General features: G+C 55.5%; 1 pseudogene; it reads left to right on the top strand.

The window, feature by feature from the left end:
• The first annotated feature begins 2,694 nt into the window (after positions 1 to 2,694).
• Positions 2,695 to 3,631, top strand: LOC111178505 (small ribosomal subunit protein eS28 pseudogene; annotated as a pseudogene).
• Positions 3,632 to 26,723: the final 23,092 nt, after the last annotated feature.

Raw genomic sequence — 26,723 nt, 5'->3', positions numbered from 1 at the left:
TCCACAAAACATGAGTAGACTGAATTCAGGAGCATATTAAGTGTTCCACACTCTTTCCCCGTGATCTGTGACCTCACTGCCCCCAGGGCACGCCGTGTACCCTCCAGGACCTGTGAGTAATAGACCTGTCTTTTCCAAGTTCCCTGATGGTTGTCGTGGAGGGCGTACTGCAGTCACACTGAGAGCCCCAGGGGCCGGTCCAGCCACAGCACCATCTCCGGGAAATGTCTGTGGGGCTCCAGGAAGGTAGTGCGGCTCAGGTGAGCGTCCCAGGCATCCCCAGAGGTGGCGTCGCTAGTAGCAGGCTGAGACCAGAACAACACACAATGGAACCTTATTCAGCCTTAAAAAGGAAGGGCATCCTGACACCTGCTACAGCACGACTGAACCTTGAGGACACTGAGCTCCGTGAAGTAATCCAGTCACAGGACAAATGCTGTTTGATTTCACGGTATCAGATACTGAGAGAGGTCAAAACCAGAGAGACGGAAAGTAGGGTGGTGGGGCGAGGGGCTGGGGGAGGGGGAGGGGAGGGATGTTTACGGGGACAGAGTTTCAGTTTTACAGGATGAAGAGTTACAGAGATGGATGGTGCTGCTGGCGGTACAACAGAGTGTACTTCATACCAGCGAACTGTACACTTAAAACTGGTCAAAATGGTAAATGTATTTTACCACAATAAAAAATTTGAAAGAAAAAGTGGTTGAGGAGAATAAGTCTAGTTTGGAGGAATAGAGGTAACCAACAGATAGTGTAATACCCCCTCCTAAGTATATACCCACGAAAAGTGAAATCCTCTATTCACATAAAAACTTGTACATGGATATTCAGGCAATATTTCTTACAATAGCCAAAGTATAGAAACAACCCAAATGACCATAGACTGGTAAATGGATACATAAAATGTGCCCATCCACACAATGGAATGTTATTTGGCAATAAAAATAAATGAAGCACTGACACCCACTACAGCTTGGGTGAACCCGGGAAACATTGTGCTAGGTGAGAGGACCAGGCACGAGGCCACGTAGCTATGATTTCTTTTCATGAAATGTCCCAAATGGGCAAAAACATAGAGACAGGAAGTAGATTGGTGGTTCCAGGGGCTGGGGGGAGGGGGGCTGCATGGTGATGACTAGGGGAGCAGGGTTTCTTTGGGGGATTAAGAAGGTCCTAAAATTGATCGTGGTGATGGATGCACAACCGGGAATACACTATAAGCCTTTGAAACACACACTGTAAACAGATTAATTACATGGTATGTGAATTATACCCCAGTAAAGCTGTTTTTCAAAAAACAAAAAGCAAACAGAAAAGAAATTTTGTCACAAAAGAATTGGGACCTCCTGGAAGTCCAGTGGTTAGGACTCCACGCTTCCACTGCAGGGCGCTGGTTCTATCCCTGGGCAGGGAGCTAAGATCCCGCATGCCGCATGATGTGGTCAAAAAGAAAAAAAAAGAGAAAGAAGTTATGTAACAAAATAATGACTCACGTATGTTAGGGCAACCTGCTCAGTTCAGAGGAAAGTGCAGTGTGATGAATGTGGAGCCCTGATTTTTGGAGGATCGCACTGAAGAGCTGGCCGGACGCACCTACTGTGCCCCGTGAACCGTCTCCTCTTAACACGCGTGGCTGGAGGGAGTCGTGGAATCGGGTGAGGGACGGGGAGCCCCTGGCCAGCTCTGCTGGTCAGCGGCACCCCAGAGAACTGGGCCTGCTCCCTCTCCATGCCTCTCAGGCCAGCTCACACACAGGGAGAGGGGCAACTGGCACTTACATTAATTTTTGAAATCATGTTTTATTTATTTATTTAAACAGAAAGCACATGTATACGGTAGGAAATTCAAAGGGGACAAAAGGGGTTTACATGATGAGCGGGTCCCCTAGACACCTAGTTTTCACCCCGGAAGTAATCAGTCACTGGCTTGGCCCCTGTGCTTCCAGAGCCGTCCATGCTGCAACATTCTTTTTCTCCACATTTGGGCATCTTCTGCCAGATTTTAACTCCTCCACAGATTGATCTATTAATGCCTTAGAACTTGTCTTGATTATCCAAGGTTTTTGACACGTCATAATATGATAGAGCTAGCTCCACCTCATGGCTGTTCCCTTCCCAGAATTTTCCTGGCTATTATCTATTTAGCCAGAAAATCCTTTATTCACACTACCCAATCAATCTGCAGATTTAATGCGATCCTTATCAAATCACGCATGACATTTTTCACAGAACTAGAACAAATAATCCTAAAATTTATAAGGAACCATAAAATACTCAGAATTGCCAAAGCAATCTTGAGGAAAAAGAACAAAGCGGGAGGCATAACCCTCCCAGACTTCAGACAATACTACAAAGCTACAGGAATCAAAACAGTGTGGTATTGGCTCAAAAACAGATACATGGATCAATGGAATAAAAGAGAGAGCCCAGAAATAAACTCACACACCTATGGTCAATTAATCTTTGACAACAGAGGCAAGAATATACAATGAAGAACAGACAGTCTCTTCAGCAAGTCGTGTTGGGAAAGTTGGACAGCTGCATGTAAATCAATGAAATTAGAACACATCCTCACACCACACACAAAAATAAACTTAAAATGGCTTAGAGACTTAAACATAAGACATGACACCATAAAACTAGAAGAGAACATAGGCAAAGCATTCTCTGACATAAATCACACCGCTGCTTTCTTAGGTCAGTCTCCCAAGGCAAAAAAAATAAAAGCAAAAATAAACAAATGGGACCTAATCAAACTTACAAGCTTTTGCACAGCAAAGGAAACCATAAACAAAACATAAAAACAAACTACAGAATGGGAGAAAATATTTGCAAACAATGTGACCGGCAAGGGCTTAATTTCCAAATATACAAACAGTTCATACAATTCGACAACAAAAAAACAAACAGCCCAATAGAACAATGGGCAGAAGACCTAAATAGACTTTTCTCCAAAGAAAATATACAGGTGACCAACAGGCACACGAAAAGATGCTCAACATCACTAATTATTAGAGAAATACAAATCAAAACTACAATGAGGTATCACCTCACACTCGTCAGAATGGCCATGATCAAAAAGTCTACAAATAGAGCAAATATATGGACACTAAGGGGGGAAGGTGGCTGGTGGTGGTGGGATGAATTGGGAGATTGGGATTGACATATACACGCTAATATGTATAAAATAGATAACTAATAAGAACATGCTGTATTAAAAAGTAAATAAAATTTACAAATTAAAAAAAAAGCATTAAAAAAAGTCTACAAACAATAAATGCTGGAGAGGGTGTGGAGAAAAGGGAACCCTCCTACACCGTTGGCGGGAATGGAAGTGGGTGCAGCCACTGTGGAGAACAACATGGAGGTTCCTTTAAAAAGTAAAAACAGGCTCTCTGCCCAACCACCGCCACGCTGCCATCATGGGCATAAGCCGTGTGCAGCCCACCAAGCTTGCCAGGGTCACCAAGGTGCTGGGCGGGACCAGTTTGCAGGGACAGTGCACGCAGGTGCGCACAGAATTCATGGGCTACACGAGCCCTCCATCATCCGAGATGCGAAAGGCCCCGTGCGCAAGGGCGACATGCTCAGCCCCACTGGAGTCACAGCAAGAGGCTCGGAGGCTGTGCTGAACTTGGGACTGGGTCCTGGACGTCTCGTGACCACTTGGCCCATGAGGGTGACCAGCTGTTGATAAAGTGTTTAGATTGTAAAAAAGTGAAAACAGAGCTACCATATGACCTTGCAATCCCACTCCTGGACATATAGCTGGAGAAAACCATAATTCGAAAAGATACATCCACCCCAGTGTTGATAGCAGCATTATTTACAGCAGTCAGGACATGGAAGCCACCTAAATGTCCATCCACAGAGGAATGGATAAAGAAGATGTGGCACATATACACAATGGAGTATTACTCAGCCATGAAAAATGGCTCCTTAAGGCTCCTCCTGGAGACTGTGCCCTTTGTGTTACTGCTGCACGTGGTGTCTGAACAAGTCAAAAGCATCAGATGTTCCTGCCCATCTGGCCTCCTCACCGTTCGTCTTGGTGTCACACAGATGTTGCATGAGGGCATTGCACCTGTATTTACCTGCATGATTACCCTTCTCGTGCGGCCACTCCTCCTCACTCTTCTCTGTTTCCAATCTGGGGCCTTTTTCTCCCAACCTGAAAAACTTCATTATTTCATCACACGAGTTTTGTCATTCCAAGGTCTGACATTTTTATCTACCCTCCATGTTTGCAGGATAGTTTTGCTTTGCATGAAATTCCAGGCAGGCAGGGATTATTCCTTTGCTTATGGTTGCTTGTTTGGTTTTTTTTGGTCAGCTCAGGGGTGATGTGTTTCACCGTCTTCTGAATGCACTGTTTCTGCTGCTATGAGAGCTAACATGCTAACTGCTGATCCCTCAGGGTGATGTCTTTTTCCTTTGGTTGCTTTTAGATGCTCTCTTGACGTTGGTTTGCAGGAGCTGGCTGTGACGTACGGAGCTGTGTGGGTCTTTATGAACGTGTTCTGCTTGGGTGTCACTGAGATTCGTGAATGTGGTCTTGACGTTGCTGATCAATTTGGGGAAATTCTTGGCACCTAACTTTTCAAGTATTGCTTCTGTGCCATGGCCTCTCCTCTCCTGGGTTGGGGTTCCATTTACAAGAGTTTTAGATTTTTGACCATTTTTCTGTCATTTCCACCGGCATATGGGTCCTGTAAGTCCACTGTCCCTGACTAAAGTGGAAGTCTCCTCCACCCCCTGCATTCCCACGAGGGGCTCCCCACTTCCTGAGGCTTAATTCTTTTAGGTTTCCTTGTATCCTCAGCCTTTTAATGGGTTTTTTAAACTATAAATTTATAGCTTAACCAGTTTGTGTGATTGTTGGGTGAATCTAGACAGTCTCTTGTGACTTTCTACATTGTAATTGAAGCAGAAGTTATCAATAAATGTGTATTTTTTATATAAACTTTATTTGTAGAAATTTTTCCTGACCATTTGAGAGTAAATTGCAAACGAGATGTCTCTTCATTCCCCTATACCTCCGGGACAGGACGCTAACTTGAATTGCGACCACCCTCCAGTCCTCAGGTTCCATGAAGTTTCTCCAACTGTCCCCCAGCATCCCTTAGCAGAGACTCCAACCCAAAATCGAGCATTGTTTTAGCCGTCACCCTTGACGGTTACGGTTCATTCATTTTGCAGAAAGCCCCTCAGTGTGGGTCTGTCAGATTTTCCTTGCGACCACAGGCAGGTTACAGGGCTGCGGCAGGAACATCCCAGACGTGGGGCGATGCTGTCCCCACGGCGCTGTGCCACCTGGCAGGACTCCCACCTGCCCCTCAGCTGAGAGGCTCCCCTGTTCACTTTGACCTTTAACTAAGGCAGTGTTTTCAGGCATCTTCACTATAAAGTTGCTTTTCCCCCCAGTGTAGTTAGGAAGCATTTTATGGAGAGGTTTTCTGAGGCGGTAAATATCCCATATTCCTCCTCAAATTTACTGTGTCTTTATTTATGGAAGTCTGGACTCATGTATTCCAGTCGCATTCGGTGGGTTATAGCTCATTACTGTCATTCTTTAGTTTCGTGGCCAAATCGCCCCAGACTCAGCCAGTGGCAGCCTGTTCGTGACGTTCCAATGTTCCTGCCCCGCCTTTCTGTGAACAACAACTCACTTTCTGACACAAGATTTCTGGCTCACCTGTACTTCCCTTGCCCCGGCCCTGGAATTGTTCGTCCACCGAGGTGGATCCCGGGTCCTTTGGGTAAAGGATGGTATTTAGAAGCCCAGGTCTGGGCGCGGGTGTGCTGGCTGCTGTTGGGTTGATCCCCAGACATCCCTGGTCCAAAGTGGGGAGCACATGGTTTCTTACATCTGTGATTATGTCCATATCCACCTGTATATTTGGAAAATGGTAAGTTCACACAGATGCCGTCAATTACAATGCAAGTCAGAGTTTACAGTCATTTTCTCTCTTGAAATTTGTGACTCCCTTTGCTGACAGTAAGAAACTCAGGTCCCATTGTCCTCAATGTGCTTACGTGTCTGATCCACCCTTTAGGGAACACATCTCCATCTCACCCCCCCAGGACAGCCTCTTCCTCTCACGTGTGTGGGTCCCCTCAGCCACTTGGGTTCCAACACAAAATGCCAGGCCAGACCTTTGTCCCCACCCCCATCTGCCTGGTGTGCTTGGGCCTGACCATGCGGCGTCCCCAGCCTCTGGTCGGGGGTCCTCACCTGCCATGGGCAAGGTTACCTGGGCACAGGGAAGTGGCAGGAGAAGCAGCCAGGGATCCAGCTGAGCTGGGGGACCCAGGAGCCTGAGCCTGACTTGGAGGAAGGGGTCTTGGCAGAAGAAAAGGCCCTGGCGCCGCCCTGAAGCCTGAGGAGCCCCAAGGAGGTGGGAGGGGGCTTTGTGAAGCACATGCTAGCTGCAGACCCCACGGTGGGAACCGCAGTGCCCAGTGCTGGACCTGGGGAAGTGTTACTGGGTGTGATCCCTTTCTGCGGTTCCCCCATCCCGGGCAGTATTCCAGGCGAAGACTGGAACGCCCTGATAAAGCAGCAATTAAACCCCCTTTCTTCATCTGCTTCTCTTTGCCGTGACCGGCAGATTAATCTCATGAGGGGCTGGGCCGGCCCCTTATCTCCCAGCACAGGGAAGTGGGCAACGCTCCTTGCAAAGGCTTTGAACTCCTGTGGGGAGAGAGCCAGTCCTAGGACGGCCCACTGGCCAGAACTCGGGACAGGGAAGGAGATGGACTCACAGCGGACGCCCCGAGCCTGGCGAGGTGCGTGCTGGGGCCCCACGTACAGCGTGTGGGCGCAGGGCCCTGGTGTGCGTGCCCTGGCGCCGTTGGACACCATGCACCCGCAGCCACACACCGCCCCCTGGAACAGCAGCGGCGGGGTCCCGGTGGCCAGCCTGCAGTGGCTCTCCGTGCGGACCCCCTTCCTGCTCAGCCTGTGGACACTCGTGGCCCTGTCGTCCATCCTGGGTAAGCACGGGCGTCGGGTCGGGTCCACTCCTGTCCGCGGGGCAAGCCTCTCGAGTGTGTGTGTGGGTTCCGGCTCTGGTTCAGGACTCCTCGTGCCCTGTGGCGATCTCGGGTCAGTACTCCCTTCCGGAACAGCACGTGGACCCCCAAGGCCCCTCGGCCACCCTGCCTGGGGTCCTAGTCCCGTACCTGCCCAGAGTCGTAGGGGGCTGAGCCAGAGAGGCTGATGGGCCTTTGGGGGCCCCTTTGAGGGGAAATGACTCATCGAGCACACGGGCACCGTCCTGGCTGGTGCAACAGCCGCAGAGCCCCAGGAAGCGGTGAGGCCAGGGGCCGGCCTCCTGTCTGTGCTCAGCACACACAGGGTCCTGCTCCCTCGTGGGCCAGGGTCTCCTCTTAGCACGTTCGCTTAGCAGTTCTCATACCGAGTATGAAAGGATGAATGCCAACCACCCCATATATTCACAAACTTAAACTGGCGGAGTCGGGATTTGTGAGTGTCTATTCCTTATAAGCACTTAGCCGCTTGGTAAGAGTGTGCAGAATCATTCAGCTCTGAGGATAAGTTGAACTTTAGGGCTATGGTATCAAATTAAATTAAAAACTGACATCCAGCATGTGATCAGTCAAGACAAGACAGTGTATTCTATTATGTCTGAGTCCAATGACCTCTTTGCAAGGAGGGTTGACTTGGCCAGAATACTCCCCTCGGTGCCATTGTCTGCGTGGGGTGATCACCCACGAGCGTAAGCGGCGTGTCTGTGGGCGGCTGAGGGTCCCTTCCAGCCTGCCAGCTGCCGATGACCACATGTCCTTCCTGCTGGTAGAAGTGCTGAACCTCAGGTAGCCACGTCCCACGGGCTCACGGGCACACAGGCCAGCGAGGAAAGGAAGGTAAGACTTTGCTAATTGAAGAGACACCTACAAAATGCAGGGCTCCCTCGGGACAGCCAGTTTCCTGGCCCTAGAAATTTCCCCGGGCAAGAACACATGTGCACCTACATCCCTCTGCTGCTGTGGCAGAAGGGAGCCGCCCCCTGGGATCCCAGAGAGAGCCTGGAAGGGCCTGGCGAGGGGCCCACGTCTACCTGCAGAATGACCCGAGGCCGGGAAGGGACTAAACAACCAAGGTCTTGCCCCCAGCTGCAGGGGGCTGGGGCCGCATCCCTCCAAGGTAGGAAATGGGGAGGGACAGCATGGCCAGAGCCCAGGCGGGTCCACGAGGTGCTGCCTGAGTCTGGGCCGGGAGGCAGGTGTCTAGGCATGGCTGCAGCTGCCCGCCCCAGAGAAGGAGTGGACCAGACTGAGATGGCGCTGGCCATCGGCCTGTAGTTCAGGAGGGAAGTGATAGCCAGGGTGACAGCACTCGGGCAACCGTGAGCGTGGACGAGGCCACGCTGGGTGGGCAGGGCCAGCCATCCAGGGCACCGACAGCCCTTTCCTCCGTGTGCTGGCGGAGGAGAGGCTTGGGGGCAGCGGGCATGTCTTGGAGGGCCGGTGGGGAGAGCGCCGAGGGGATTCTGGTGGAAGGCTCGTCTTCCAAGGTAGGAGGACACACAGCTTGTTTATGTGCTCTTAGGGACCCTCCTATCGGCGGGAGGAAGCAGGCGGCAGGAAGACCTAGGATCCTTTTAAACATGGAGCCGTTGCCAGGGGAGCCCCAGGGTGACGATGCAGAGAAATGGGAGGAAGTGGAGGGAAATTCGAGGGCTGACTGCACCTGTGGGCCGGGCGCACGAGGTAGGGGCAGCGCAGGCCCGGGTCGCTGGCCTGGAGCCCCTGCTGGTGGGTGGCAGAGGCAGCAGGTGTGCCGTCGGGGTTGGGAGGACAAGCCTGGGGTGAGGCCGTGGCAGTGAGGGGCCAGGGGCGCGGAGGCCAGGACTCCTGGAGGGGCGGTCCGGGAAGGAGCTGAGTGTGCATTTCCACAATGACAGATTCAGGCAGGAGCAAATGGAGAGGGTGGCATTGATCCAGGAGCTAATGAAATGAGCTGGGGAAACGAGGGGGCACGGCCTGGCAGCGGATGGCCATAGGTGATGACCTGGGTTTTTAGGGAGGGGTCCAGAATCAGTGGAAGAATTCTAGGGGCAGGCAGAGCCTCGTGGGCACACAGTGGTGAAACGAGGGGTGGTCTGGGAGGCGGGGCTTCTCGCGAGGGGCACCGATGGAGAGAAGGGACGGGGTGGGGTTGGTCCCGAGGACTCAGGGCAGGTGGGAGGTGAGGCTCTGTGGTGGGGAAGGGACGTGGCGGCCTCTTCACCCCCAGGAGACGGAGGTGGGTGCAGGCTCAGCCCAGGCCAGCCTTCCTCTTGACCTTGGTGATGGGGTTGCGTGGGGAGACAGTCCAGGAATCCCTGAGCTTGTGGGCGCGCCTGCAAGTGTGGCAGACTTTGCAGGACTGAAGCATCCGTGTGTCGGTGCAAAAGCATGGCTATTCGGACAACATGGACTCAGGCAGGCTCACACGAACGCCCTTCCACCTGCGCCGCTGCTTCTCATCAGGAACATCCTCAGCGGTGAACTGCGCACGGGCCCCACAGTGACGGCCAGAAAGCCATCACCCCCCAGGCTTCCCTGGGGAGCCCCCTCCCCCCGTCAGCCAAAGGTGGCCCCTGCAGCCATGGGGAGGGTGGATCTGAGGGGCACAGCCACGCCTGCCCCAGTGGGCGGGCTTGTCTGGGTGGGCCTGTCCCTGATGTACAGGGACAAGGGTTCTGCTGGGGAAACGCACGCGCACGCTGGGCTAGGGTAGCGAGTGCCCGCCGGAGCCGTTCCACCAGCCCCGCCAGGGCTTCAGAGAGTCCCACGCCCGCAATCCTCGCAGCTCAGGGCTGATGAGATCTTTGCGTCTCAGGCTTTCCGTGGTATCTCGTTTTGGTTTTGTTTGAATTTGCTTGATTGATACTGAGCCTTTATACATTTACTTATCGGCTACTTGGATTTCCGTGACGGTGACGTACTGTTTGAGCCTTTGGTCCACCTTCCTTGTTCTTGTTTGTAGGACTCTGTGTGACCCGACACTGCTGCTTTGTAACCCATGTATCGTCACAGACCCTCCCCAGCTCCAGCTTACCTTTCCTCCCTTAAAACCATGTCTTCTGAGTGCAGAGGAGTTTTCTTTTAAAGTAGTCAGATTTATCTGTGTTTTATGGTTAGTGTATTTTTGTCCTATGTAAGCCATCTTTCCAAAAGGACACCTAGGTTTTCTTCCAAACAGACACTTACTCATCCCAGTGACCTTGACTCACAAACACCATCCTTTACCCATGAGCCTGCGAAGCACCTTTGTCACAAGTCAAGTGACCATCGTACTCTATCTGGGTTCCCTATTCCCTCCCACCCTCTGTCCAGACCCGGCCTCTCCTAACCACTGTGGTTTCTTAGTCGGGACGCCCAGGAGAGCCTGTTCCGCTACGCACAGTCCTATCAGGGTGGGCCGCTTAAACACAGACACATTGTCTCTCAGTTCCAGAAGCTGTATGTCCAAGATCCAGGTGTCACAGGATGGGTTCCTCCTGAGGCCTCTCTCCTGGGTGTGTAGACAGCCATCTCCTCCCCCTGTCCTCACATGGCCGTCCCTCTGTGTGTATCTGTGTCCTGATGTCCTCTTCTTATAAGGACCACAGTCACTTTGGATTAGAGGCAACTCTTATGACCTCATTTAACCTTAATTACTTCCTTAAAGACCCCATCTCCAAATATAGCCTCATTGAGGGTTAGGGCTTCAACATAGATATCGGCAGGGGCACAGTTCTGTCCATAACACCTGCCTCATTCATCTTTAAGAGTGTTCTGGGCTATTCAGAGCTTCATGCGTGTCCGTGTAACATTTGGAATGAGTTTGTCAAGTACAGCAAAATCCTCACTGGGATTTTTATTGGGAATATATTGAATCCACAGATAAAAGTATTTTGCAAGTTGAGTCTTCTGATACAAGAACATGCCTTATTTCCTAATTTGGAAGACAAAGTGCAGCCCCCTCCATAAAGGGAGGGTTCTCGGTTGATCAGTTTGTTTCCAGGTAGCATTCTGTTCTCCCCCAGGCAACGGTATCACACTGGAGGTGAGTTTTTGGCCTCTGCTGTTGGCAGACTGGATGCTCAGCCTTGGTGTGGGGATGTGGGCGTTGCGTTGCTAAGCCCCTGCAGAGCCTCTGTCTCTGCCGCCTTGGCCACTTTGCCCCTGGGCTCACTGAGCCACAGTCCTTTGTCCACGTGCTCATGGAGGGACCCTCTGCAGTCGGCATCCCCTGGCGGGCATTCAGGAGGGACCCCAACATCTTAATGCTCTGTGCTTGTCCCAGGAGGTCCATCCACAGCTCCATCTCCATCCCAAAGACCACCTTGTCACCAGTTTTCCAACCAGGGGTGAGATTTGCTGCCCAGGGAGACATTTGCATTGTCTGGAGATATTTTTGGTTGTCCCACCAGGGAATAGAGCCCCCTGCATCTAGCAGGGAGAAGTCAGGGATATTGCTAAACATCCTACAATGCACAGGTTGTTCCCATCGACAAAGAATTACCTGGCACCAAATGTCAACAATTGAAGTTGGACCCTTACCTCACACCTTATAAAAAAAAAATAACCAAAATGGATACATGACCTAAATGTAAAACCTAAAAGTATGACCCTTAGAAAAAAACATAGGGCAAAATTTTCACAACATTGGATTTGGCAGTGATTTCTTTGATATGACACTAAAGGCACAGACAGCAAAAGAAAAAATAGACAAATCGGTCTTCATGAAAATGTTAAATTCTTGTACATCAAGAATTTGTACATCAAGATGTACAAGGGCTTCCCTGGTGGTGCAGTGGTTGAGAGTCCGCCTGCCAATGCAGGGGACACGGATTCGTGCCCCGGTCCGGGAGGATCCCACATGCTGCGGAGCGGCTGGGCCCGTGAGCCATGGCCGCTGATCCTGTGCGTCCAGAGCCTGTGCTCCGCAACGGGAGAGGCCACAACAGTGAGAGGCCCGCGTACCACAAAAAAAACAAACAAAAAAAAGACACTATCAACAGAATAAAAAGACAAACCACAGAATGGGAGAAAATATTTGCAAGTTATATATCTGATAAGGATTTAATATGCAGAATATATAGAGAACTCCTGAAACTCAACAACAGCAAAACAACAATTCAAAAATGGGTAAAGGACTTGAATAGACGTTTCTTCAAAGAAAATATACAGATGGCCAATAAGCACATGAAAAGATACTAATCATTAGGGAAATGCAAATCAAAACTACAATGACATACCACTCCACACTCCTTAGGATGGTTTCTATCAAAATTTAAAAAAGCCAGAAAATAGTAAGTATTGGCAAGGATGTGAAGAAATTGAAACCCTTGTGCACAGTTGGTGGGAAGGTAAACTGGGGCAGCCTCTACGGAAAACAGTAGGGAGCTTACATAAAAAATTAAAAATAAAATTACCACATGATCCAGCAATTTCACTTCTGGGTATATACTCAGAAGAATCGAAAGCAGGCTCTGGAAGAGATATCTGCACACCCATGTTCACAGCAGTATTAGTCACAGTAGCTAAAGTGTGGAAGCAACCCAAGTGTCCATTGGTGGATGAAAGGATAGCAAAATGTGATATGTCCACACAATGGAATATTATTCAGCCTTAAAAAGGAAGGAACTCCTGACACCTGCTAAAATATGGATAAAATCTTGAGGACTTTATGTTAAGTAAAATAAGACAGTCACAAAAAAACAAATACCCTGTGATCCCACTCACAGGATGTCCCTAGAGCAGTCAACTCCACAGAAACAGAAAGTTGGACGGTGGTTCCCAGGGGCTGGGGGAGGGGGAGTTAGTGTTTAATGGGACAGAGTTTCAGTTTGGGAAGATGAGAAAGTTCTGGAGTTGGATGGTGGGGATGGTTGCACAACGACATGAATGTACTTGATGCCGCTGAGCTGTGTGTGCACTTAGAAATGGTGAAGATGGTAAACTTCGTGTTATGTGTGCTTTCACGTGAAAGACTTGGGCGTAAAATGCCAACAATGCTAAGGTTGAAGGACCCTGGATGAACCCTCCCAGCAATCTGCCAACGTCCCTCCAAGTCCTGCACATGCCCGTGAGTGTCCCCGCCCCCCCCCTCCCCGCCACCAGCGCTGAGGCCACTTCCACACCCGCGAGTTGCTGCGGCTGCTCCTCACGGCATCCCGCCCCCGTGTCTCCCCATCTGCTTTCCCTCATTTTCTCCCGCGGTCCGTGCTGCTGCGTGGACCGCCCCCCTTCAGCTGAAGGCTTCTCCTTGCTATGTCGTTTGTGTTTGTAGCACAGGAATGCTTTTGCTTATCCGAAAACATCTTTATTTTGCCTTCATTTTGGAGGATACTTTCAGTGAGTATAAGATTATAGGTTGGCAGGATTTCTTTTCTTCCGCCACCTTTCAGACGTCATTCAATTTTCTTTTTAAATAAATAAAATCATTTATTAAGAGCACGTTACATTGGCTCAGGAATATGCAAATAAGAAAATTACTTCAAACAAAAAATTTGGATTACTTGTCTTTTTCATACTGATTCCCAGAAATTCTAGTTTTCTGGATACTAATATCTGTTCTATGAATTGCAAATATCTTCTCACAGTCAGTAGCTTTTTCTTTCTTTCTTTCTTTCTTTTTTTCATTTCTAAGGTGTATTTTCTTGAAGAGTTTTAAAATTTGAAACTAACTTAACGATAAACCTATCTTTTGAGGTGTTTTATTTCACTTATGGTATTTTCCCTCCACCTGGAAGACAACATGGTTCTTATTTAGCTTTGGTCTAGCAAACTTGTAAGTATTTAGTCAGTTCGCTATAAGCTAATAAGTAACCTCAAAAGTGTGGAAAATGACATTCTCATCTTGAGACAGGTCACCTTGTTGCCTGAGAAGTATCTGGTCCAGCTCTGCCCCAGAGGAGGGGGTGTCCATACAGCAAGAGAGTGGTGCCTTGTCTCTCCTTAATCGTAACAGGAACATAAAAGGCCATCCCAGTATCACAGAAATAACACAGTAATAGCTCCTACCTCACTGGCTGTGATAAAGATGAGCTGATATAACTGCTTACACTGTGTGCCCCACTGTGTCAGCTTCCTTGTTCTTTTCCTAAGGGGCAGATGCGCTGGGACCCTGAACAGTGTGGGTGGTCCAGGCAGTGTGGGTGGTCCAGACAATGTGGGTGGTCCGGGCAGCGTGGGTGATCCATGCAGAGTGGGTGGTCTGGGCAGGGTGGGTGGTCCAGGCAGAGTGGGTGATCCATGCAGGGTGGGTGGTCCGGGCAGGGTGGGTGATCCGTGCAGAGTGGGTGGTCTGGGCAGGGTGGGTGGTCCGGGCAGAGTGGGTGATCCATGCAGGGTGGGTGGTCCGGGCAGGGTGGGTGGTCCGGGCAGGGTGGGTGATCCGTGCAGAGTGGGTGGTCTGGGCAGAGTGGGTAGTCCGGGCAGGGTGGGTGGTCCGGGCAGGGTGGGTGATCCGTGCAGAGTGGGTGATCCGTGCAGGGTGGGTGATCTCTGCAGGGTGGGTGGTCCGGGCAGGGTGGGTGATCCGTGCAGAGTGGGTGATCCGTGCAGGGTGGGTGATCCGTGCAGGGTGGGTGGTCTGGGCAGGGTGGGTGGTCCAGGCAGGGTGGGTGATCAGTGCAGAGTGGGTGATCCGTGCAGGGTGGGTGATCCACGCAGGGTGGGTGGTCCGGGCTGGGTGGGTGGTCCGGGCAGGGTGGGGTCCGGGCAGAGGAGAGACAACCATGGAGACATCAGGCTGTACCCCTTTCCCCAGTGGGCTTTCCTCGAGTGTGGCTTGAGTGCTGGTCTGGGCGCCGCTCCGGCATCATCTGGAAACCTGCTGCTGCTTCCCCGGCGGCCTTGCCCTCAGCCTCTGCACCGGGAAGCAGCGGCTGTCCAGCAGGTGGCAGGCCCGTCAGCTCCTCGCTGGGGCCACCAGCCCGAGGTCCCCTCCCGCTGCTTGCTCCTTCTCTCTCTTCTCAACCCACCGCACAGAAGGAACGGTGCTGGCCTGGCATTTTCCTGTTTCTTGGGAATGTACGTGCTCCTTTGGTTTATTCTCACAAGGTTTTTATACTTAATCAGAATTAAGGGTAGGAGGTCAGAATCCAGAGAGCACAGCCGAGAACCCTCCCAGGAGTTCCAGGAGCCCTCGGGGTCCCTGAAAGGTGGCATGGGGGCCGCTGTTCCATCCCCGTGTTGGGGAGAAGGGGCAGACTCAGGAGGAGGGGCCTGGGCACGTGCTGGCACTCTGCTCCCCTCCTGCTGGTCCCCGCCACGGAGACAATCCAAGGACACGGAAGTCGGCTCCACTGGTCTCCAGAACCCCGAATCCTCACCTGGCTTCTGCAGTCAGTCACGGAGAGAAGAGATCCTCCCCAGCTCCACATGAAGACAGATAAGTAACTAGCTTCTTTTTCAGTATCAAAGCCCCCCACACGCCACTTAATGTTTCAACGTCCTCAGCTTGGGGAAGATTAACAAGTGTGTCTCCGTAAGAAATGGTAGAGAGGCCGGAGGGTCTTTACCTATTCCCTCACCCGCCAGCGCAGCGGGGCCGTGGCGCACTGCCATCATGGCACTGCCAGGAAGTGGGCCCGCGAGATCTGGAAACAAAACCTGTGCTGGCCCCCCGCCTGCTTCCACCGGTCAGACCCCTGAGCGTCCGTGCTTCCCTCGGCCCGACCCCACGTCTTGGCCGCAGCCCCTGGTGGCCCAGGCACCTTGGGGAGTAAAGGTGCATCCCAGGGTCACCTGGAGGCCCCAGCGTCACTGACCTCCTGGCAGGCAGTGAGCTCCCTGCCGTTCATTTCCATTTCTGGCTAACTTTCCCTACAAATACTGGGGCTATGGTCTTATCTTTATATCAGATGTTTTGAATGGTAAATATCCAATGAACACGGAACAGCTGTGTCGCCCTCGCTTTGGTCCAGAATGGAGGCACGTCTGGGTTTTGTTCGTGCTCGAGAGAAGCTCTGGGGCCCAGCACTTAGCCCTGTGGTGCTCGCGCTGGTCTCTTCTCTGAAACGAGCTTGGGGGTGGGCACCCGGGGAGGGATGGACACGGCTTACTGTGTGTGGAGGGTCCCTGGTGGGGCCCCGGGGCAGAGGTATATGGGGAGAGCTCTCGGACCCGCAGCTCTGGGCCCCTGGCACGTCCCTGCAGCCCAACCCAGCAGCCGTGGTCGGGTGTAGCTTGCTGCCCTGCTTGAGGCGGGCCGCTAACCTTCCCTCGCGGGGGTGGGAGCCGTGGCCCTTCGGGGGCACCTAGGCCGCTGCCCTGCCTGCTGGGACTCGGTGCTCACGCAGGTTATTCACAGGACAGCAATGCGAGGGAGGCCGCGCATGAGGTTCATAAGAGTTAAGCAACCTCGCAAGGTCCCTGGGTGGGAAGACCGCACGAGCCTCGCCAGGGCACCATCCCAGGTGTCACCACCTCTGGGGCTCTTATTTATAGGAGCCTTGTGCCGTGTTGAGCATAGTTACATAAGTGGCCCAAAACTCCTTTGAGAAGGAGATAGGGGTGAACACCCTAAATAAACAACCGGAGGGATTTGTTGAAAGGTAAAGACTCGTTTATTTCCCTCGTCATAAACCTGCCGTGGTAACTGGGCAGCGAATTCGGTGGCCGGGGCGCCTGCTGAGGCCCTCGCTGCTTTCGGGACCTTCTTGTAGACACGTGCTGGGCGGCTGGTACGAGACTCCAAACTGGGGAGGAAACGCCGGAAACAACAGAACCAGGGGCTGCCCCTCCTCGTGTGGCTTATTCCTGGCTCTCTCTGAGCGGGCCTGGCTGGTGCCCACAGTTCAGTCTGCACGGCAAATGCTGGGCAGACACTGTCCAAATAACTCTTCCGTTTGCTTGTAGCCATGTGTGTTCACTGTAAAAAATCTGGGAGCTGTAGAGAAGTATAAGTTGATGAAACAAAACCGCTCCCAAGTCGTGCGGTCTGGAGCCTGTCAGGACCTCGATGCACGTCCGTGCAGGCAGCATCCACGTGTGTGTGACCTTCTCTCCTCCGCTCTCAGCATCACGTTGCACATATGAGGGTCCTGATTTTTTTTTTCTCCTAACATCACATAGTGGACATTTTCCCATGTCATTAAAAGTGTTTGAAATTTTAAAGGAAGCAAACATCAGATGAATGCACTATAATTTCTTTAATCAGCCCCTCGTTCACGCTGCTTACTGAAAGGCATGTTATGGACCCAAGCGTGTGTCCGTGTGCGAACACTGACCCTTCAACACCCCCATACCCAGCCCCAAGTGCAGATCCCACATGTTTCCTCACCTTTCTGGTAACAAAGGGACTCTATAAACTGTGCCCAATGCAAAGACAAGACTATCCCGGGGCAGTATTCAAGCTGGCACGAAATGGATATTCATTCACTGTGCACTTGCTGCTAGAGGACCCTGGGAAGGTGGTGCCCGCAGAAACGGGCAAGGCCACCAGGTCAGGAGGCCGGCGAGACGCACAGGGCACAGCCACAGAGGTACCGGGTCATCTGTCCTTCGCAGCTGCCCGGCGTGATATTTGGGGTGGGGGGGGGCGGTCCCTGTGGCTCTGGTCTCCTGGGGGGCAGGACAGCAGCCCCAGCACAATGGCTGAGGGACCAGCAGCCTCGGCTCCTGGTGCAGGTGTGGGCAGGGCCGGGGGCTCTCACCTGGCGCCTGGGCCTCAGGTGAGTGAAGCAAAGAGCCCCTTGGGTTCACCTGAGCCAGCAGCACCGCCCACGGTGGGCTGTCCCAAGGGCAGGCCACTGGCAGGAACCCATCCTGACCGGACCGCTCCGTGGGCCTGGCTGCCCTGGGTCGAGCGGCCTGCAGACAGGGACGTCAGCAAGGCCCGCACAGCACCGGGCAGCACCGCCCAGACAAGCCACACCCCGCCGGGTCCCGGGGGCCAGCCTGCCCCGGTGCCTGGGAACACGGCCCCCCACCTGCCTCGCCAGCCCCTCCCCGGCTGCCTGCCTAACAGCCCATGTCTCTCACCCCCTTTGCTGGTGCCAGACTTGAACAGCCTTGACCCTGGGCCCCTGACCACACCCCCGGGCTATGCAAGTGGCTGGACAGTGCCCGTGGCACTGAGGTGAGCCTGGGAGGGCTGAGCCCCGGGGTGCTGATAACAGCACTTGAAGGTAGGGCTTCCCCTCCCCGGTCTGGCGGGCCCTGGAGGCGGGGGGCGGGGGAGCAGGGCCTGACCCCACTCCCTCCCGAGGGTGTCCGCTCTGCCGGGGTCAGGGTGGCAGGAGGGAGACCCTGGTCTGGCGAGGCGCTCCTGGCCGCTCAGAGCCCCCGGAGCACACCTTCTGCCTCCTGGGCCCCAGGCTGGGCCTCCCTTCTGCCGGGGGTCCTGGGTGCCTTCCTGCTGGGTGTGAGAGGGCAGGAGATAGCAGCGGGGGGGACCCACGTTCCTGACCATCTGGAGGCTCCAGGCCCCCAGGGTGAGCTGTGGAGACAGCGCTCCTGCCTTGGCTCCCCAGCAGCAGGCCTAGCGCAGGAATAATGGGGTATCACGAGGTCCACGCCTGTAACTCTGGGGACTTTACTGGCAGGAGGGGCCGTCTCCCAGGCCCACTCACCTGTCTTCTAACAGCACCAGGTACGTGGTGCCCCAGCGCAGAGCAAGGCCACAGTGAGGTGAAGGGCAGAGGACGGTCCAAGGCCCCCCAGAGACCTGCAGGCCGGCTCCAGGGCAGGGCGCTGGCAGGGTCTCAGCCTGGGCAGGTGCTGCCATGAGGTCCGGCAGCCACACGTCGTGGAAAAGCCGCGCGTGGGTTCCCCGGGGTCAGGGTCACGGTCACGTCATGGCGGGCAGGACCGCAGGGCCGCCTTTCCCGATAAGCCCCTGCCAGCCGCTGCGAACCTGGAGGGACAAAGTCACTTTCCTGCACGGCCTTCCCGGCACCTGCCCGGTACCTGCCCGAAGCGGCCAGAGGCCACAGAGGCCGAGCCTGCCGGGAACCCAGGAATCCACCGTGGGGTTGCGGGGACGTCCCCACCCTGCGCCCCTTGGGGCCCAGGGCCGATTCTCTGGGCTCTGTGGTGGGCGGTCCTCATGGCCTTGAGGGGGTGGGGAGGCGGGCCTTCAACCGGTTGGGGGCCGCATGGGCCGGGGGGCAGGAAGGAGGCACCCTCGTGTCCGGGGCTGCCACGCCTTCCTGAGGAAGGGCCGGGCCTGCTCTTCACCAGCTAAGATAAGCGGCTTACCCTTGGGGAGTGGCCAGCATGGCCGTGCCAGCCTCTGCCTCCTGGAAGCCCCGTATCTGATGGCTGAGCAGCAGGCGCCACCACCCTCCCGCTGCTCGCACAGTTATAAAGCATCGAAGTCACACAGGGTGAAGACGTCCCGGGCGCCGGCCCCTCCCGCCGCAGCCGCTGAGCCTCGAGCCTGCGCGTGGCGGAGCGAGCTTGGCTAGAGGTGACTTGATCATAAAACGATTGGCAGATCCTCAGCCCGAGCGTCCAGGCAGGAGCCCCGCCCGCTATCAGGAGCCCTCGGGGCGGTGGCGACAGGCCTCTGCTCTGAGCTCCCTTCTCCTTTGCTGCTGAGGGCGTGGTAAACCACGAGAGGCTAACAGCTGGGCGTGGGCAGGGCAGAGACTCTGGGGCCCCCGAGTGGGCCCGGCTCCCAGCCCTCGGGAACAGCCTCCACCCCACGAGCGCGGCCCTGACCACACTTGCTCTCTCATCTGGTGGTGACGTGGCCCCAGGGAGTGTCCCCAGAGGAGGCCTTGAGGCCTGCGGAGCAAAGCCCCCCGGGACCCAGAGCCGGTGGGCGTCCAGCTGTGGCTCCCTAAAGCCCCGGCCACCCCACTGCCGTCCAGTGCCCCATCCAGGGTGCGTGTGCAGAAACCCCAGAGGCATTACCGCCTGGGCTGGCTGAACTTGGGCACCGGTGTCTTCCTAATAAACAACACGTGAAACATCCCTAGATGATCTCTCTTCACAACTTTAAGGTAAAAGACACCTGCTTCTGACTGAAGCAGCTCTGCTGGTTCTGCTTCAGAGCCTGCTTCTGACACGCGCTGTTCGCACAGCTTGCACAGACGGGGGCTGCCGGCTGGGCTGCAGCTGCAGGCTGGGGCTGCGTCTTCCCCGCGCGGTCTTTCCCGACCACCCCCGCCCTCATCCCTCATTCGCGGGTTCATCCTGCACACGCGGGCACCAGGGGACCAGCACTGACTCGGGCAGAGAAACCCCGGCGCCCAGCTCCACGTCAGGGGGGACAGGCGCTACAGAAACAGAAGGGGTGCGCTGGGGGTCGCGGTCTTCAAGGCTGGAGGTCAGGGGAGGGGGCGGTGCCGCTCAGCACGGTTTGAGGACGGGCCTGCAGGGGGGTGGGCAGTACAGGCTTTGGGGGGAGGGCAGGTCTCACAGAGGCCAGAGGCGGGACAGAGGTCAAGAAGAGGTGTGGGCGCAGGGGCCAGGTCTCAGGTGGGCTTTGATTTCTCCAGGGGGCATCAGCAGGAGGCTGACGGCCCACCCACCTTTTAAAAGGATGGCCTCACCTCCTACAGGTCAAGGGCCTGGACCAGACCAGGTGTCACGACCCCGCATGGCCTGTGACCATCGCCACGTTCTGCTCATCCTGGGGAACTGACTAAACACACTGTCCTGTCCGGACACACTTTCTGTTATCTTTTCCTATTTTTTAAGACTTAATTTTTCTAGAGCAGTTTTAGGTTCAGAGCAAAACGGAATGGAAGGTACAGAGAGTTCCCGCATACCCGCTCCCTGCCCCCCACACAGCCTCTCCCATTATCGACGTCCCCACCAGAAGGGACATTCGTTCCAACTGATGAACCTATACTGGCTCATCCTCTCACCCGAAGTCCAGCTGACACTGGGGCTCACTCTTGGTGCTGTACATTCTATGGGTTTGGACAAACGTATAGTACGTGTGTCCGCCTTTATGGCGTCCCACAGAGCAGCTTCCCTGCCCTAAAACCTGCCTGTGCTCCACCTGTTCTGCCCTCCCACCGAACCCCTGGCAACCCCTGATCCTTTTAACGCCTCCACAGTCTTGCCTTTTCCAGAATGTCCTAGAGTTGGAATCCTACAGGATGCAGCCTTTTCAGATCAGCTTCTCTCACTCAGTCACATGCATCTAAGGTGCCTCCACGGCTTTTCATGACTTTGGTGCCTCGTTTGTTTTAAGAGCTGAAAATATTCCAGGGCCTGAAGGGCGCCTTGGTCGCCTCCAAGTTTTGGTGGTGATGGATACAGCCGCTATGAACGCCTGTGTGCAGGGTTTTGTGTGGACGTAAGCTTGCTACTCCTTTGGATAAATCCCGAGTACTGGCGTGATTATGGATCAGATGCTGAGAGAATGTTTACTTTTGTAAGAAACCACCAAGCTGTTTTCCAAAGTGGCTACGCCAGTTCGCATTGCCACCAGCAACGAGTGGGACTTCCTGTTGCTCATTGCCTGTGTCCCAGGTTGTGGCTGTTCTGATCGGTGTGTTCTCGTTGTTGGTCTCTCGTTGTTCTAATTTACGCTTCCCTGCTGACACATGAGCGGAGCATCTTTACATATGCTTATGTGCAGTGTGTTTATCTTCTTTAGTGAGAGGTCTATTAACGTCTTTGGTCCATTTTCTAATTGGGTTGTTTGTTTTCTAAATGTTGAGTTTTTAAGAACTCTTTGTATAATTTGGATTTTTTTTTGGCTGCGTTGGGTCTTCGTCGCTGCACGCAGGCTTTTCTCTAGTTGCGGCCAGCAGGGGCTACTCTTCGTTGTGGTGCCTGGGCTTCTCGTTGCAACGGCTCCTCTTGTTGCGAAGCACGGGCTCCAGGCTCTCAGGCTTCATAGTCGTGGAGCAAGGGCTTAGTGGCTCCGTGGCATGTGGGATCACCCGGGACCAGGGCTCGAACCCGTGTCCCCTGCATTGGCAGGTGGATCATTAACCACTGTGCCACCAGGGAAGCCCTATCAGATGTGTCTTTTGCAAGCATTTCCTCCAGTCTGTGGCTTGTCTTCTCATTTTCTTGAAACTACCTTTTGCACAGCAGAAGTTTTTAATTTTAATGAAGGCCAGCTTATCAATTATTTCGTTCACGGGTCATATCTCGCTGTTGCATCTAAAAACTCATCTCCAAACCTGAGGTCATCTAGGTCTCTCCCATCTTGTTTTCTGGGAGCTTCATAGTTTTGAGTTTTCCATTTAGATCCCTGATTCATTTTGAGTTGCTTTTTGTGAAGGGTGTGAGATCTGTGTCTCAATTCATCTCCTCTTGGACATCCATTTTTCCAGCACCATTTGCACCCTGGCTGATGTAATGCCCCTGAGGCTGCCACCTCCCGGAGCCACTCTCCCTCAGAGTACGAGCTGGAAAAACCGAATCTATCTGAATATTTCCTTGAGCACATCAGTGATTGGCAGGGATTTCTTAGGGAATGAATGCAAATTTTGCTTTGAAGCCAAATATGACTGTTGGATTGTCTGCTGCCCCAGGCCCCGTTTCCCGAGGGTGGGTCGCTGGGTGAGTGTAGAAGCAGGTCTCAGGACTGGAGCCCAGGGCCGCAGGGCACAGGTCCTGCTCCGAGGGGCTCTTGCCTGGAACAAGCACCCGCCGCCACAGAGGCACCTCTGCAGCAGCATCGCAGGCCGCGATTTGGGGCTTAGCTGCTCCCTCCTCCTGCTCTGGGTCCCGGAGCATCAGTCTGAGGAGCTGAATGTGACTTCAGGGCTCTAGGGGATGCTCCAACCTTAGGCCTGAGGGTCCAACAAAGTTTCTCATTTCCTTGTTGAAATTCTCTCCAGGGAAGACGAACTGGGTGACCTGGTGCAGCTCAAAGCTGCAGTGGGACCCTGGGCTGGAACCCACACTGGCCTCGGTCCACCCGCAGAGCACTCCACCGCCCCCAAGAGCGCCTGCGGCAGGACTCGGGGGAGGCCTGCTCTCGGGTGGGCAGGGCCAAGAGGCAGGGCCCAAAACTGTCCTCGGCGAGACTCGTGCTGGGCATTTCACGAAAAGCTTCCGTGGTCATGGTGAGAAAGCCACAGAATTGTGGGTGCCGGCCTTACCCGCTGCATGGCCAGGTGGGACCTCCCTTGGAGACGCGGCCTGAGCACCTGGCCTGGCCACAGGGGGTGTGCAGATCTGGAGCTCCCAGGCGCCACCTGAGTTAACAACTGCCTCCTCTTAGAAGGGGGCTCGGCCAGCTGGCACCCCCTGCAACGCAAAAGTGGGGAACGGGGCTAGCGCCTGGTCCTCTCCTGGGACGTGGGGAGCCAGGGCGGTGCGATGGGCCCGGCACACTGCTTTTTCGCTTGAACCCCAAATAAGACGTGGCGGCGACCCCACCAATGCAGTCAAATTGTAACAACGCACCATGATTCCCCACAACTCACCCACAATTTCAGTCTGCCTACAGGCCAGAGGGATGGCCTTCAGGGAGACCCAGTATCAGCTCGGCTCAGCCCCGGCCCGGCCCCCGCCCCAAGCCCCGCCCCCAAGGCCCCGCCCTCTCCTGCGGCTCTAAGGGGGAGGGAGCTGAGAGCAGCCAGACCGAAGGACGAGGGCACAGAGGGTCAAACGGTCTGCACGGCAGCGCGGGGGGGGGGGGGGGGGGGGGGGGGGGGCAGATTGAGGGCGCCGTGCAGCCCCGTGCCTGGCCTTGACACTCACCCTGCTTGTGAGGACGGCCTGCTTGTGACGGGGCTGGTCCAGATGCCGCCGCTGCCCCTTCTCCAGTCCCAGACCCTGGGGTCTCGCTGACCCACTGATTCTCAGGCAGGGACGCCCCACCTCCACGCCTCCGCTCCCCCAGCTCCCACTGTCCCCACCCCAGCTGGCCCTCCCTCCACTGCTGGGCTGGCTGGAGCCCGCATCCTCGTCTGACCCCACTGCCAGGGGGCCCGCCCCCCACCCCCGCCCCCCGGGGCTGCAGGACAGACCCCCAGGTGGGGCTGGTCCACTCCTGCCTGCCGCCGGTGGGCACATTCTCAGGCTCGGGGCCAGAGCCCTCCTCTGGGCAGACTGTCTCCAGGCCTGAGGCCTTTGCGGGAGCCGCTTGTGGACACCGTCGTTGTGGTCACTGTGGATGAGCCCTGTCTGGACTGGCTTCCCGACAGGCAGTGGGAGGGGCAGGGGGAGGTAACCCGGGCTGAGCCCGCTCAGGACAAGGAGAAAATGGACGGTGTGCAGGTCAAGCCTGGCCTCTGGAGATCCCCGTGAGGAGGCATGAGGGAGGGGGTCTGCAGCTGGCCTGGGGGCGACAGGGGAGGGCCCGAGGCAGGAAAGAAGGCTCGGGGGCTCAAGGGAGGACCCAGAGCCCAGGGGAGCCTCAGAGATAGGCAGGGGCGGCTTCTCCAGCCACCAGGCAGAAGAGACAGGCCTTGGGGGCTCAGAGCGGGCGTCCTCCCCACGCTCCTGTTGCTGTAGAGGCCCAGGGGTGGCCAGGGCAGCTCCCTGCGTCCAGGGAGGGGGCTCTGATGGGGTCTTCGGGGAGGCTCTTTGGCCTGAGGCTGGACCAGGGGCCACCTCTCCTTGGAAGCCGCTGTCTTGAGGCACCCTCTGCCGTCAGCGTGAATTAGCAGGAGTTAACGCGTAGTTCTGCAGCCCGCGCGGGTATCTTGCCAGAACCAGGCTATTGTCTGATAAGGATTGAATGAGAAGAAGGAGGGAAAACACCCGATAAGAGCCTTCTCCCATTGTGAGGCGCACCAAGGTCAGGAGGGGGTCGGGGGAGGGCACAGACCTGCCCCTCCACCACCCAGGTGGGGCCGCACCTCCGGGACCCCGGTGTTCCACCGATGTCCGCGCCGCCCTTGGGGGACTTTGCGGCGATAGCTCAGCGCTGGTCTATACTGAAAGTTCCGAGTTACTCTGTTCTTACCACTTTGTGCTAGCGGCTACCCCGGGGCTGGTCACTCAGGTCACCCTGGGAGCCCCGGCCTTTCCATCTCCATGGGCTTCTCCCTCCCGGCTCACAGACAGCAGCCCTGAGAGGCAGGGTCAGGGCGAGTGGCTGTAAGGTCACCCATCCCACGTACAGGCAGTTCCCTTCCTGCTGGCAGGTTCCAGTGGCAGGTCGGGCAGAGCACAAGCTCTTGAGGTTAAAGTAAGAACATGGTGCGTCATAAACTGGGCTCATGTCCCACCCAGCCCGAGCCCAGGGCCCTCACGCCACCTGTTTATGGGCCCGGCTGCCAGCGGAAGTAGGGCTGGTGGCTAAGGGCCCGTGCCTGCTGCTCCCCAGAACGATTCTGCCAGGGCGGGGTACTGGCCTCTGGGGCACCTCCGGCCCTGCCCAATGCCCCCGTGTGCAGGTCACACCTCCACCCTCCTTCCTGGGGTGATGGGCACCCTTGGGCACGGCCCCCTCTCAGACGAGGCCCCCTCTCAGACGAAGGGGGGCACCATGCATGTTAGAGAAGAGCTCCCGTGGACTATGACTGGGAGGCGCCCCCCACAAGCTGCTCAGAGGCGTGGACTCACAGGAATCACCATCCGGAGTCTCAGGACACACGCGCTCACACACGGCTTTGCTGTCGGCGTCTGGTCCTGGTCGAGGACAGCCTTCCTGCCCTTGGTCTCCCGTGCTGCCAGCAGGTGAAGGGTGTCTGCCTGGGAGACGCCATGGGGCCGGGCGCGGGATGCCGCTGCGGTGCTGGCAGCCTCGCCTCCGCCAGCTGATGGGGCCAGGCCCACGGCTGGCAGAGCTGGGCCCCCCCGAGAAAGCCTGTGGGTGCGTGCAACCTCCTCCAGCCACCTGCACCGTGACCATCACGCACGCGACACAAGGTCCACGCTCTGCGGCTTTGTGGTGTTAATGAAAATACTGCTGTGTTGGTCAGCAAATGTCTGGTGGTCACCTGGCCAGCCCACTGGAGACGTCATCTCCCCCGGTGAAGCCGTCCTCTTGCCTGAGCACACATGTGCAGACACACTCTGGGGCGGCCGCGGCCACACTGTCCACTGGTGGACAAGGCTGAGAGGTGGTCCAGCCGAGGTTCTCGGCGTGTCTCCTGAAACCTGCTGGCCAGGGACTCATCAGGGTTCCCAGTCGCCCCAGGCCAGCTGCCCCCCACCGCCAGGCCTCCCCCTCAGCCCTCATGCTTCTCCCACTGTGGGCTCTGGGACGACGGTGCTGGGAGTTGAGTGGAGAGGGGCTTCAGGCCGAGGTGTGTGGGTGCACGCCAGGGAGCGGCGACCGCCACAGTCGGCGGCAGGCAGCCCATGAGCAGAGCGCCTGTTACCCAGGGCCGTCTGGGCAAGTTCATAAACCAGTTGCTGTTATCATACATCACTCTCCTTCAGGTGAGCCAGCCCAGCTCAGTGGGGCACGTCCACTGTGGCTAAGCTCTGTGCCGGCCCCGTGCCCGGGCAGTGGCTTCACTGGGACCATCACAAGTGGCCTTGGGTGCCTGCAGAGAGCACCTTCCTCCTGCATGGGTGGACAGTCGCCCACACCTCTCACTCACTGAGCCCAGACACTGGACCCTCACGTGGAGCCCTCGGGCTGGGCGCTGTTGCCATCACCCCATCTGACAGATGAGCTATTAAGTCACTCCCCAAAGGCAATACAGCCAGCCAGAGCAGGGGCAGGATTCCCCCAGGCCCTGGGGCCGGCGCAGGCCCACCCTCCACACTGCTGCCCCTCAGGGAGAACGTCCACAGCCAGGGCAGCCATGGGGGCTCTGGGGGCCTGGCTCCAGGGCCACGTGATGCGCGGTGATTCACCAAAGCCTTCAGCTTCCTTGCTTTACGATGGGATTA

Source organism: Delphinapterus leucas, chromosome 3, assembly GCF_059928025.1.
Source record: "Delphinapterus leucas isolate spDelLeu-1000000601 "Yukka" chromosome 3, BTC_Dleu_Yukka2, whole genome shotgun sequence".
Lineage (NCBI taxonomy): Eukaryota > Metazoa > Chordata > Mammalia > Artiodactyla > Monodontidae > Delphinapterus > Delphinapterus leucas.
Note: the sequence above shows the minus strand (reverse complement) of the source record. Positions and strands in the feature narration are given on the sequence as shown.